At 48.5% G+C, this 7,578-nt stretch overlaps 1 pseudogene; it reads right to left on the minus strand.

The window, feature by feature from the left end:
- Positions 1-6,106: 6,106 nt before the first annotated feature.
- On the minus strand, positions 6,107-7,278 carry LOC137381530 (oocyte zinc finger protein XlCOF6-like; annotated as a pseudogene).
- Between the last annotated feature and the right edge of the window lie 300 nt (positions 7,279-7,578).

Here is a 7,578-nt window from a genome sequence, read left to right on the forward strand (position 1 = left end):
TAATTCAACATCTGACATGTGGGAGTCTTTCAAACGTCAGTTGATTAGAATCCAGGACCAGCATGTTCCTGTGAGGAAGAAGGATAAGTTTGGCAAGTTTCGGGAAGCTTGGGATATTGGGATACACGGGATATTGCGAGCCTAGTCAAAAAGAAAAAGGAAGCATTTGTAAGGGCTGGAAGGCTAGGAACAGATGAAGCACTTGAGGAATATAAAGACAGTAGGAAGGAACTTAAGCAAGGTGTCAGGAGGGCTAAAAGGGGTCATGAAAAGTCATTGGCAGACAGGATTAAGAAAAATCCCAAGGCTTTTTATACATATATAAAGAGCAAGAGGGTAACCAGGGAAAGGATTGGCCCACTCAAGGACAGAGATGGGAATCTATGTGTGGAGACATGTGTGGAGGAAATGTGCGAGGTGCTAAATGAGTACTTTGCATCAGTATTCACCAAATAGAAGGACTTGGTGGATGATGAGTCCAGGGAAGGGAGTGCAGATAGTCTCAGTCATCTCATTATCAAAAAGGAGGTGGTGTTGGGTGTCTTGCAAAGCATTAAGGTAGATAAGACCCCAGGGCCTGATGGGATCTACCCTAGAATGCTGAGGGAGGCAAGGGAAGAAATTGCTGGGGCCATGACAGAAATCTTTGCATCCTCATTGGCTACAGGTGAGGTTCCAGAGGACTGGAGAATAGCCAATGTTGTGCCTTTGTTTAAGAAGGGTGGCAAGGATAATCCAGGAAATTATAGGCCGGTGACCCTTACGTCAGTGGTAGGGAAACTATTAGAGAGGATTATTCGGGACAGGATTTACTCCCATTTGGAAACAAACGAACTTATTAGTGAGAGATAGCATGGTTTTGTGAAGGGGAGGTCGTGTCTTACTAATTTGATTGAGTTTTTTGAGGAAGTGACGAAGATGATTGATGAAGGAAGGGCAGTGGATGTTATCTATTTGGACTTCAGTAAAGCCTTTGACAAGGTCCCGCCTGGCAGACTGGTACAAAAGGTGAAGTCACACGGGATCAGAGGTGAGCTGGCAAGATGGATACAGAACTGGCTCAGTCATAGAAGACAGAGGGTAGCAGTGGATGGGTGTTTTTCTGAATGGAAGAATGTGACTAGTGGTGTTCCGCAGGCATCAGTGCTGGGACCTTTGCTGTTTGTAGTATATATAAATGATTTGGAGGAAAATGTAGCTGGTCTGATTAGTAAGTTTGCGGAAGACACAAAGGTTGGTGGAGTTGCGGATAGTGATGAGGATTGTCAGAGGATACAGCAGGATATAGATCGGTTGGAGACTTGGGCGGAGAAATGGCAGATGGAGTTTAATCCGGACAAATGTGAGGTAATGCATTTTGGAAGGTCTAATGCAGGTGGGAGGTATACAGTAAATGGCAGAACCCTTAGGAGTATTGACAGGCAGAGAGATCTGGGCGTACAGGTCCACAGGTCACTGAAAGTGGCAATGCAGCTGGATAAGGTAGTCAAGAAGGCATATGGCATGCTTGCCTTCATCGGTCGGGGCATAGAGTATAAAAATTGGCAAGTCATGTTGCAGCTGTACAGAACCTTAGTTAGGCCACACTTAGAATATTGCGTGCAATTCTGGTCGCCACACTACCAGAAGGACGTGGAAGCTTTGGAGAGGGTACAGAGGAGGTTTACAGGATGTTGCATGGTCTGGAGGGCATTAGCTATGAGGTGAGGTTGGAAAAACTCGGATTGTTTTCACTGGAACGACGGGGGTGGAGGGGCGACATGATAGAGGTTTACAAAGTTATGAGCGGCATGGACAGAGTGGATAGTCAGAAGCTTTTTCCCAGGGTGGAAGAGTCAGTTACTAGGGGACATAGGTTTAAGGTGCGAGGGGCAAAGTTTAGAGGGGATGTGCGAGGCAAGTTTTTTTTTTACACAGAGGGTGGTGAGTGCCTGGAACTTGCTGCCAGGGGAGGTGGTGGAAGCAGATACGATAGCGACGTTTAAGAGACATCTTGACCAATACATGACTAGGAAGGGACTAGAGGGATTATGGGCCCCGGAAGTGCAGAAGGTGTTAATTTCGGCAGGCATCAAGATCGGCGCAGGCTTGGAGGGCCGAATGGCCTGTTCCTGTGCTGTACTGTTCTTTGTACTGAGGGGGTGCTGCACTGTCAGAGGTCCTGCCTTGCAGATGAGACCTTCAACCAAGACCACATCTGTTCTCTGAGATGGACACAAACGATCCCATAAAGTTATTTTGAAGAGAGGTGTGTTCTCCCCAGTGCTGCCAATATTTATCCATCAACCGGCATAACTAAAAAAGATTATGTGGTCATAGCCACCTTTCTGTTTGTGGAACTTTGCTGTGTGCAATTTTCCTGCTGTATTTCTGTTACTAAGAGAAGGACTTGCGTTCATATAGAAACAGTTAAAGATGCCAAACTGCACGATGTCTTCAGCAAACCTGCAGACGGATCGCAGCGCAGATACACATGGTCAAGATCGAATGGGTCTGCCCATCTTCCTGTTTGTGTCCTGTGCTGTCACGGTCGGATCCACCGACGTTAAGCCGGTGTTCTTCTCTGACCACTGCCTCTTACTGGCCGACTGTCACTTACAGGACAACCAGCGGGTTGGCAGAGGGACGTTGAAGTTCAATGCTACACTGCTGACCCAAAGAGCGTTGAGGAACTCAAAAGGGATTACAAAGGTTGGAGGACCGTGAAACCCCTCTTTGAGTCTCATGTTCACTGGTGGGAAGTGATCAAGGAGATCATCAAAAGGTTCTTCATCCACAAAGGTGTTCAGAGGGCGAGAGAGAGACAGAGGGAAATGTCCCGACTCCAGAAAAGTATGCAAAATCTGCTCCGGTTGCAGTCAATGGGGGTCGAGGTCAAGGAGGACCTCCAAGAGGTGAAGAGCCAGCAGGCCTCGCTCTTTGCCACGGAGGCCTCCAAGATCATCTTCCGGTCCAGAGTCCGCTCCATCGAGCAGGATGAGACGTGCTCGCGTTACTTCTTCCAAAAGGTACACACAGAGAGCTCTGTTATCAGCAGCCTGAAGGAAGAGGATGGCTCGGTAACGTCTTCGCAGTCCGACATACTAAGGATCAGCAAATCCTTTTATGCTGGGCTGTATGACGCGAAGCCCACAGACAGCAGAGCCTCCCAGTCCTTCCTGTCATCTATCACAGAGGTCTTAGATGACAGCACGAGGGGGAGATTGGACAAGCCGCTAACTCTGGACGAGCTGACAAAGGCCGTCGAGTCCTTCGAGACGAGTAAAACTCCCGGAAGCGACGGCTTACCGGTCAAGTTGTACTCGGCTCTGTGGGACTGGGTCGGCCCAGACCTGCTGGAAGTATACGAGAGTATGCTCCTGGCTGGCAACATGTCAGAATCCATGAGAAACGGCATCATCACCCTCATTTACAAGCAGAAGGGGGAGAGGGCAGAAATCAGAAATTGGCGGCCCATCTCACTGCTTAATGTTGACAAGATTCTGCCCAAAGTCATAGCCAGTCGAGTCAAGTCTGCTCTGGAGTTGGTGATCCACCCTGGTCAGACCTGTACTGTACCCGGCAGGAAGATCTCTGATAGCCTCGCGCTACTCAGGGATACGATCGCCTACGTACGGGACAGGAGGGTGGACGCCTGCCTCGTCAGCCTGGACTAGAAGGCTTTTGACAGGATATCACACTTACAGGATGGACGTGCTTTCCGAAATGGGGTTTGGGGAGGGAATCTGCAATTGGATCCAACTGCTCTACACAAACATCATTAGCGCGGTCTCTATCAATAGGTGGGAATCGGTAAGTTTCCCGATCCAATCTGGAGTCAGACAGGGCTGTCCTCTCTCCCTGGTCTTGTTTGTTTGTTGTATTGAACCCTTTGCTGAGTCTATTAGGAAGGATGCGAGCTTAAGAGGGGTGACAATCCCAGGCAGTGGAGACGCTCAGGTTAAAGCCTCCCTGTACATGGATGACGTCGCCGTCTTCTGCTCAGACCCGTTGTCCATGCACAGACTGATGAGCATCTGCGACCAGTTCGAACTGGCCTCGGGAGCCAAAGTTAACCACGGCAAGAGCGAGGCCATGTTCTTTGGGAACTGGGCTGACCGATCCTTTGTCCCCTTCACCGTCAGGTCAGACTACCTGAAGGTGCTGGGGATATGGTTCGGAAGGGCCGGGGCGTGCGCCTAAACCTGGGAGGAGGGAGTAGCCAAGGTACAACAAAAGTTGAGCATGTGGGGGCAGCGATCTCTCTCCATTGTGGGTAAGAACCTGGTCATCAGGTGCGAGGTGCTCACATTGTTGCTGTACGTGGTGCAGGTCTGGCCCATACCCCACTCCTGCGCTGTGGCGGTCACCCGAGCCATTTTCCGCTTCATCTGGGGATCTAAAATGGACCGGGTCCGGAGGGACACGATGTTCTCTGGATAAGGGCGGGAAAAATGTATCCAACATGGCCCTAATCCTGATGACCACCTTCGTGTGCGGCTGCATCAAGCTGTGTGTAGATCTCCAGTACGCAAACTCCAAGTGTCACTACGTGCTGAGGTTCTATCTGTCCCCGGTGTTGCGAAGGATGGGCCTGGTCACATTGCCGCGGAACGCTCCATGCAGTTGGGCCATGCCGTACCACCTATCCTTCGTGGAGCAGTTTCTGCGGGAAAACACCTTTGACCACTGATCCATCAGGCAGTGGTCTGCACGGAATGTCCTCAGGGCCCTACGGGAAAAGGAGACGGTGGATCCTGTCGGATGGGTCCCTGAACAGACCGCCAAAGTCATTTGGCGGAATGCCTCATCACCAGAACTTTCAAACAAGCACCAAGATGTAGCTTGTCTGGTGGTGAGAACAGCCCTCCCCGTCAGATCCTTCCTGCACGCCCGAAGTCTCGCCCCCTCCGCACAATGCCCCCGCGGTGGCTGTGGTGGGGAAGAGACAGTTGCCCACCTCCTTCTGGAATGTGTCTTTGCAAAGCAGGTGTGGAAAGAGATGCAGTGGCTTTGGTCGAAGTTCATCCCAAGCAGCTCGGTAACACAGGAGTCTGTGCTCTACGGGCTGTTCCCAGGGACGCACACCGAGACAAACATCAACTGCTGCTGGAGGACCATCAATTCGGTGAAAGACGCCCTTTGGTCTGCCCGAAACTGGCTGGTCTTCCAGCGCAAAGAGTTGTCCACGACCGAATGTTGAAGACTGGCACATTCCAAGGTCCAGGACTATGTGCTGAGGGACGCACTAAAGCTTGGGGCAGCCGCAGCAAAGGCTCAATGGGGAAAGACCACAGTGTGAGGTCCCCCCACGAAGCTGAACTGAGGGGCTGGATCCATGGGAAACCCCCTCGAACTGTATCGGGAAAATTTTCATTTGCTGTAAAATGTAAAAATGTAATTGGCATGACAAATGTGAAATGGAAGGGTTGTGAGGCAACTCATGATTGACTTGGTGCTGTTTGAAACTGGTAATGTAATGTTTACAGATTTTTATGAATAAAGTATATTTTGGAAATTAAAAAAAGGGACTTGCATTCATATAGCACCTTTCATGTTCTCAGGATGTTCCAAAGCATTTTCCAGCCAATTATGTACTTTTGAAGTGCTGTTACTGTTGTAGGAAACACAGCAGCCAATTTTCACACATCAAGATCCCACAAACAGCAATATCATAATGATCAGAATATCTGTTTTACTGATGTTGAAGGGATTATTGGCCAGGAGACCGGCTGTTTGAAATAGTGCCACGGGATCTTTGCCATCTCCCTAAGAGATGTCAGGGTGTCAGTTTAACATTTCATCTGAAAGAAGGCACCTCTGATTGTGCAGCACTCCCTCAGTACTGCACTGGAGTGTCAGTCTTCATTTTTGTGCTCAATTCCCAGAGAAAACTTGAACCCACAACCTCCTGACTCAGAGGTGAGAGTGCTACCCACTGAGTCACAGCTGCCAACAGCACTGAGAACACATCAAAAGAACATTATTAGCTGTAAAACACGATGGGACATCCTGAAGTTGTAGAAGCCACTGTACAAATACAAGCCTTCAATTAACAAAGGAGAAAAGGCCCAAAAATAGAACAGTCTTCTCTTATGTTAGAAAAATCAAGGATTCGAACACTGTGTTTGGCGCAAAGTTGATTTATTTAACATATATCTGGAATATTAAACTGCAGCCCAGTTACAGGGATAATCATCAACTGAAATAATCCCCAACTGTCAGAATGAACATGGGTCAGTCCTGAATGCGATTAACAGCAGCAATAACAGCAGAATCCAACCTTTGCAGTCATTTGTGAACTCGCTGGTGTCTCAGCAGGGTGGATGAATCAGCTAATCCCTTCCCACACTTGGAGCAGGTGAATGGCCTCTCCCCAGTGTGGGTGCATTGGTGTTTCATCAGATCATTTTTACTTTTAAAGCTCTTCTTACATTCAGAACATATTAAACGTCTCTTACTAGAGTGAAGACGTTGGTGTCTCAGGAGATGGGATAACTGAGTGAATCCCTTCTTACACTCGGAGCAGGTGAATGGCCTCTCCCCACTGTGAACTCGCTGATGTGTCAGCAGGTGAGATGACTGAGCGAATCCCTTCCCACACACGGAGCAGGTAAACGGTTTTTCACCAGTGTGACTGCGTTGGTGCGTCAGCAGATATTTTTTGCTTTTAAAGCTCTTCTTACATTCAGAACATACAAAATATCTCTCATTAGAGTGAACAAGCTGGTGTCTATGGAGGTAGGATGACTGAGTGAATCCCTTCCCACACACTGGACAGGTAAATGGTTTTTCACCAGTGTGAGTGCGTTGATGAGTTTCCAGTTCTGATGGGTAATTGAATTCCTTCCCACACTCTGAACAGGTGAACGGTCTCTCCCCAGTGTGAATTCGCTGATGTATAAGCAGGTGCGATGAGCAACTGAATCCCTTCCCACACTCAGAGCAGGTGAATGGTCTCTCCCCAGTGTGAGTGCGTCGATGAATTTCCAGCTGGGATGGGTAACTGAATCCCTTCCCACAGTCCACACATTTCCACGGTTTCTCCGTGGTGTGGGTGTCCTTGTGTCTCTCCAGGTTGGACGATCAGTTGAAGCCTCACCCACACACGGAACACGTCTATGGTTTCTCCCCACTGTGAATGGTGTGATGTTTTTTCAGTCTGTGTAACTGGTTAAAGCTCTTTCCACAGTCAGTCACTGGAACACTCTCACTCGGGTGTGTCTCGGTGATTTTCCAGTCACACTGATGTTTGAAATCTTTTCCCACAGACAGAACTGACAAACATTGTTCCTTCCACGTTCAAAGCCGATGATATTCAGATCCTGATGAATTGAGTGACTGTGAAATCTTGACGTGATGCTTGATTCAATTTTCCCGTCTGTAAATCCTCTGCTTCCAATATCCTGTAAAAGGAGTTTACAAAAGTCATCACTGTCAGTACAGGATGGAAATTCAGAACAGATGATGAGAGTTTCTCTGGAACATTATTTCCTCTCTTGTTTCCCCCAAACATGTGGTCCATTCAAACTAAAAGATGCCACAATAAGCAACAACATCACAACAAAAGAGAGGGAAATCTTCCCAACTCAACCAGAA

The sequence above is a fragment of the Heterodontus francisci genome, chromosome 22 (genome assembly GCF_036365525.1).
Source record: "Heterodontus francisci isolate sHetFra1 chromosome 22, sHetFra1.hap1, whole genome shotgun sequence".
Lineage (NCBI taxonomy): Eukaryota > Metazoa > Chordata > Chondrichthyes > Heterodontiformes > Heterodontidae > Heterodontus > Heterodontus francisci.